This window comes from Myotis brandtii, unplaced genomic scaffold, assembly GCF_000412655.1.
Source record: "Myotis brandtii unplaced genomic scaffold, ASM41265v1 scaffold680, whole genome shotgun sequence".
NCBI classification, from domain to species: Eukaryota; Metazoa; Chordata; class Mammalia; order Chiroptera; family Vespertilionidae; genus Myotis; species Myotis brandtii.
In genome coordinates this window covers 921,730-928,945 of record NW_005370658.1, presented here as the reverse complement: position 1 = coordinate 928,945, position 7,216 = coordinate 921,730, and positions in this window count along the sequence as shown.

The window sequence follows — 7,216 nt, the reverse complement described above, 5'->3', positions numbered from 1 at the left end:
CCGACGCCACCCGGTTGTCAGGGCATCCGGGGCGGGGCGGGATGAGAACGCGGCTGCGTAGACTCCCATTGTTAGTTAATAGCCTTTTGCTTCCTGAAGCTCTTCGGAAGCTTCTTCGGAGTTGTTCTTTACTGTCCTTTGGTTCCTTAGCTTTCCGACTGGACGGAGCCGATTTCCTGTCCCCAGGCGCACGTGTGATACCCCCACCGCAGGCAGACTCGGTGCGACCAGGTGCTGGCGGAGACGGCTTTAAGGCAGTGGTTCTCAACCTTGGCTGCACATGAGAATCACCTGGGAATCTTGTTAAAATCCTGATTTCTGGGCCTCATCCTCTGGAAATTCTGTTTCTTTGTTATGGGGTGAGGCCACAACATTAGTAGCAAAGAAACAGAATTTCCGGAGGATGAGGCCCAGAAATCAGGATTTTAACAAGATTCCCAGGTGATTCTCATGTGCAGCCAAGGTTGAGAACCACTGGCTTTAAGGTCTCCCGTTGTCAATCAGGTTCACATCCGCACGTCGTGCTTTTCTTTCCACTTTTTTAAAAAATATTTTTTATTGATTTCAGAGAAGAAGGGAGAGGGAGAGACAGAAACATCAACGACAGAAACATCAACGATGAGAGAGAATCATTGATCGATTGCCTCCCGCACCCCCCCCCCCCCCCCCCCTGGGGACCGTGCCCGCAACCCAGGCATGTGCCCTTGACTGGAATCGAACCCGGGACCCTTCAGTCCGCAGGCCGACGCTCTATCCACTGAGCCAAACCCGCTAGGGCTTCTCTCCACTTTTGCCGTTGATTCCTCTCTCGTTTATAACGGTGTCTTAATTTATCTGATGTCTCCGTTCAGATCTTAGACCAAATTACGAAGCTGAATTTTGCACAGATGACTCAGTGGTGACTAATTCCTCTCTAGAAAGGAGTTCACAGCAGGATTTCTTTAAATAGAAAATTTCCTCAACGCTCTGAAAACGGTTCACTTTATATGAAATTCATTTAGATACACGACTCCTCCCTCCACTTTTGTTTCTGCATTTAGACATAAACCTTTAGGTATGACTGGCTGTGCAGGTTGCACCTGGCTAAGGGCATGGGAATGGGGCTGTGTTTTCCACAGTTTGCAAACTGGGCACCTTCTAACTTGTATATTAGAGTGGGTGCCTTTTTCTGTTTACATGAGTTTCTGTTTGTGCAGCTACCTTCCTGCGCATTATAGTTTTACAGGAACCAGTTGCTTGGCTTTGGGTTTTATGGAATGCTCACAAGATTAAAAAAAAAAAAGTTTATTGATTTTTAGAGAGAGGAAGGGAGAAGAGAGAAACATTGATGTGAGAGCACAACATCCATCAGCTGCCTCCTCCACGCCCCCTACTGGGGATTGAGCCACAACAAGGGCATGTGCCCTGACCTGGAATTGAACTAGTAACTTTTTGGTGCATAGGACAATACCCAATCAACTGAGCCACACCAGCCAGGGCAACAAGCTTTTATAGTGTGTCATTCCATTTCATTCATGCCACAGACTTTGTATGGACCCAAGTCTTTGGTTAAAATTAAACATGGTATAAAGACGGTCATGGTTGGATATCAGTTCTCTTTCTTTGCTCCATTAGGTCATCAAGGAACCCAGACTCCTTCCATCCTGTTGCTCTTCCATGGTTTGTCCTCAGATACAAGGTAGGAACTTGGTTGCTTCCCTATCCAAGTTTCAGCAGGAAGAAAGGGGGAGAAGGAAGGCTAGGACAAGTTTAAGGAGATGACTTCCAAATTGCCCTTATGTTTGCTTAAATCCCATTGGCTCTAACACAGTCACATGGTCACATCTGGCTGCCAGGGTTCCTGGGAAATGTAGTTTCTAGCTAGGGGGACAATGTGTCCAGATACAATTCAGGGGTTGTATTATTAAAAGGAATAAGGGGAGTGGATTCTGGGATGATTAGAGGCTGTAAGCCCCTGAGGATAAGGACTGGGTCATTGAATTTTTTGAGTAAACACAGTGGATATATGTTGTAAACAAAAGGTCACTGCCACAAATCTAATGCGATCAGGAGTCCCCAGTCTGAGGTGTGGTAAAAGGAGAACTTTATTACGGTAAACAGTTTGCAAACTGGACAAACACAGCCTGTACTAGAAACGAAAGTCTTCTGGAGATAAAGAGGAGGCTGCTTTTCATAGACAAAATCCCCTCCCTTACCCCTGCTAATGAGGAATACAAATTTGCAGAGTCTGGTTGGTCCAAATAGCACTCTCCTGTGGGGGGAGGAGTCAGCTTAGTGCACTCTTATTGGTTGTTATGGAGCAGCTCTGATTGGTTAGTAACTATGCAAATGAGGACATAGGTGTGCAGTTGGATTAGATAGATCAGGTTTCAGCCCATTGTTTTGAAATACAACACTAGCCCGACCTAGGAATCATGAGGTCAAGGTTTGATTCCCTGTCAGGGCACATGCCCGGGGTTGTGGGCTCTGAAGGCTCTAAGAGAGGATTCTTCCTTGTCTCTTCCAGCTTCTGGTAGCCCTAGGCATTCTTTGGCTGTGGCAGCATCATTTCAGTTTCTACCTCCGCCTTCACATGGCTACCTTCCATCTGTCTCTCTCTGAAATGTCTTATAACATTACCAGTCATATTGGGTGAGTGCCCTTTTCTCTCTCCCCCCTCTTCCCCCGCCCCCATGAACTTATTGTAACTTGGTGTTACTACAAAGACCCTATTTCTAAATTAGGTCACTACTGAAATGTTTTTACTCAACACTTTTGACATCAAATGTGTGTGTGTTTTCACACCAAAATAACACCACCACCACACACACACACACACACACACACGCACACACACACACACACAATTTCCGATTCAATTCAATTTTGATGCTAAATACCCAGAGTTCAGGTCAGACCCCATATCCCCTCTCCAGGTTCAATAATTTGCTGGATTGCTCACTTAACTCAGGGAAAAGGGCTTCCCGGTTACTATTCCTGGTTTATTATGAAGCATACAAATGAACAGCCAGATGCTTGGTACACAGCCAGTGCTCCGCGGTAGCCACTGCTGCAAGATCCCAACATTAGGGTTGCATTGGTCTGAGATGATCAAATTGCGAACTTCACAAGCTTGCGCGGTGGCAGCACCTTTATTTCTGGGGATTTCCCAAGACTAACGAAGCTAACCAGTCCCAGTAGCTCTGAGACCAGATATTTTGTGACCTTCAAGAAATATTTTAGAAATAATAGGACTAACGAAAGTAAAATGACAGCAGCTCAAGTACATCCATTCTGCTCCTGCCTCATAGAAGTCTATTCTCCATACGGCCGCCAGAGGGAGCCTTTGTTTTTCTTTTCCAGCACGTTTTCAAATTGGTGTATCATTTTATATTTGCTTTAAAAAACTGCAGCTAAGTTCACAAAACATAAAATCAGTCATTTAAAAATGAACAATTCAGTGCCATTTAGTGCATTTACAGTGTTGTGCAACCGTAACTTCTACCTAGTTCCAGAATGTTTTTATTACCCCAAAAGAAAGCCCTGTACTCAGTAAATGTGAGTGGAATGCAATAGCTAGGACGGGGAATGCTTGGAAGGTGTTTTGTGGGTGGTGTGGGGCTGCACCCTTATATTACTCAACTTTGCTTTTCTCTCTCTTCTCATTTAGGTTTGAGCGGAGTAAACTATAAATCACTCATTGATTTGTTCATGGACAATCATTTATTTTGTCAGGCATTGAACCAGATGGTGAAGACACAGGAATGGAAAAACTTGTCCTTGCCTTTAAGGTAGTGACACTTGATAGAGGAGACAGATGAAGCAATTCAAGGTGGTATACATCAGAGACTTCAGAGCCTGCAGACTATGGCCCCCCACCTGTGTTTGAAAATTAAGTTTTATTGGAACACAGCCATGCCCATTTGCCTAGTATTATCTATCGTTAATTTCACGCTGCCGCTGACAGTGTTGAGTCATTGCAACAGAGATCATCTGGCCTGAAAAGCTAAAAATATTTACTACTTGATCCTTTAAGGACAAAGGCTTGCCAGTCTTTGTTACATATAATTATGGCATATTTAAAGTGGACAGGGAGCCCTGGGAGCTGAGGAGGGGCAGTTAACAGCGGGGGATGAGGAAGTTGCAGGACGAGGCAAGGCTTGCTGGTGCTAGAACTTAGGTCTGTATATGCATAAATTTTAAGTGTTTGGCTCAATGAATTTTTGCACATGTGTACAACCATGTAACCACGATCAGGATCAAGACATAGGATATCTCCAGCCTTCAGGGGGCTCCGCAAACCATTTGTGTAAATGGCACTGTGCTGTAAATCGTGTGCTTCATCCAGCTTTTCACTCGCATGCTGTGCTGTGTCCTCTCAGCGTGCTAGCCTTGGTGCTGCCTGGAGTTCCATTGTGTACATGTGTGCGTGTGTACGTGTGTGTGTGTGTGTGTGTATGCGTGTGTACGTGTGTGTGTGTGTATGTCTGAAAGGCTCTATTGCTGAGGCTCTCACCAGTTGGAGGCAGAGCTGCACTACTGCTTCTGGCTCATGACACCCATGGAGGGCACAGGAGATCTGCCAACACACCAGGAGTTCTTTTATTTACCTTTTCCTTCTAATTTGCTCCATGAGCGTGAACTTATTCACAAATTCTACCTGAATATGGGTTATTTAATTTGTATCTTCCCCAAAGAATTGGAACAGGTATTTTGGAAACAAAAGCTTGTCACAAATGTTTCATTATTACAGCATTATTCACAATTGTCAAAAGGTGGAAATGAGGCAAATGTCATCAATGGATGAATAGATAAAGGAAATGTGGTCCACCCACACTGTGAAATATTATTTGGCCATAAAGAGGAATGAAGTACTAATACATGCTACAACATGGATGCACCTTAACAATATTACATTCAGTGAGAAAAGTCAGACACAAGAGGTTGTAGAGTGTGTGATTCCACTGATATGAAATTTCCAGAACAGGCAAATAGATAGAGACAGAAAGCACATTAATGGTTGCCAGGGGCTGGGTGGGGGAGGAGGAAATGGAGAGTGGGCCAGCCACACTGAACACTGTGCTGTTTTTCAGGCCAATGGGCCTCTGTACAACCTTTCCATCAGCCTTGATTTTCTGTTTACCATTTAGATAATCTCTTTCAAGCCTCACTTCTTTTCAGAAGTTTTTTCTTATTTTCTGAGTTAGGTGACTCCACCTCTGTGAATTAATAGCACTTATCACAATGTTGCAATTGTCAACTTGCTCCTTTAAGAGGCAGTCTAGAACTTATTAGTAGACTCTGGGGTCAGTCCATCTGAATTCAAATTCTGGCTATGCTCTGAATTAGCTATTCACACAACCTCTGTGGTTGTTTAGATGTGGATCTAAAAAGGGGGAAATGATAGTATCTATCTTCCTTCCAGCATCCTTATAAGTTTCAATGAATATGATATATGAACTGTGCATGGCACATAATGAATACAATGTAAATACTAGTTTTTTTTGTAGCAGTCAGTTATTGCTGTGTAAGAAAAAAGCCCCTAAACTCAGTGTCTTGAAACAATATGTTATACTTAAAAAAAATAAGGCATTCAACTATGCATTTCCCTCTAGTTATTGGTTTAGCTTTTTACATGTTGTGTTTTCATTATCACCTAATTAAAAATGTTTTCTAATTTTCACTGATTTTTTCAGACATATGTGGCTAAATTTCCAAACAACTGGGAATTTTCTAGTTATCTTTTTGTTGTTGACTTCTAGTTTAATTCTACTGTGATCATACTCTATATGATTATAGTCTTTAAAAAGTTACTGAGACTTGCTTTACAGCACAGCATATGGGCTATTTTTTAAAATAATACACTTTTATTGATTTCAGAGAGGAAGGGAGAGAGATATAGAAACATCAATGATGAGAGAGAATCATTGATCAGCTGCCTCCTGTATGCCCCCTACTGGGGATCGAGCCCGCAACCTGGCCATGTGCCCCGATCAGAATCGAACCCGGGACCCTTCAGTCCGCAGGCCGATGCTCTATCCACTGAGCCAAACCAGCTAGGGCTGGGCTATTTTGATGAATGTAACATCTTCATTCTCTCTTACATGTCCAAGGTTTGGCTAGGACTTGGCTGATACAGGTGGGGATCAATTGGAAAGCCTTGATTCACGCTTGAGCTTATATCTGCAGATTGGGCTCAGGGCTATTCTGTATGGTTTGTTCTGGGGCTTTGGCCTCAGGAGGCTGTCCTGGGGGAAGCTCTCCTGGTGATGGTGGGGACAACAGGGCACATGGAAACCTGAGGTCTCTCGAGGTCTAGGCTTATAAGTGGCACAGTGATTCTTCCACCAGATTCCATGGACCAAAACAAAACAGAGAGCCCAGGGTCAGGGTGTAGTAACCATGTCTTTTATTTTCTGTATTCTTTTGACATTTGGGGCTTTGCTGACTCTGAAGGGACTGCCTCTTCCAGGGTTAACCAGTTCTTAGAGATAGTCAACAACTCACCGGTGAATCCATCTTTCATATTCAAACCAACCCATCCAGAGCTCACACTCCAACCACTTCCTTTATTGCAGCGGTTCTCAACCTGCGGGTCGCGACCCCTTTGGGGGTCGAACGACCCTTTCACAGGGGTCGCCTAAATGCATCCAGAATATCAGATATTTACATTACGATTCATAACAGTAGCAAAATTACAGTTATGAAGTAGCAATGAAAATAATTTTATGGTTGGGGGTCACCACAACATGAGGAACTGTATTAAAGGGTCGCGGCATTAGGAAGGTTGAGAACAACTGCTTTATTGGGCTCTCAGACTGTAGGCCATTATCCACCGATGCTAATTGCCCCAGGGCCAGGCATCAAACAACTAGGGGCAGCTTCTACATTCCAGATCCCACGAAATGACCTGTACTGGCCAATCCAAGCCTGTTTTCCCTCACTTGCCTGTTTCTTCCCGTGGAAACCACAGTAATGTCTCTGCCCACACGTCCCCCTCCCTCTGCCTCCTGGCTATCCTGGTGCTTTCCCGTGTGTCCCTGCGTGTTGGTGTGCCCCGTCTTCTTGGGAACTTTGAGTAATAAACTATTTTTTCAATGGAAACCATCTTTAAAATATATATGTAGCTGAAACCGGTTTGGCTCAGTGGATAGAGCGTCGGCCTGCGGACTGAAAGGTCCCAGGTTCGATTCCGGTCAAGGGCATGTACCTTGGTTGCGGGCACATCCCCAGTAGG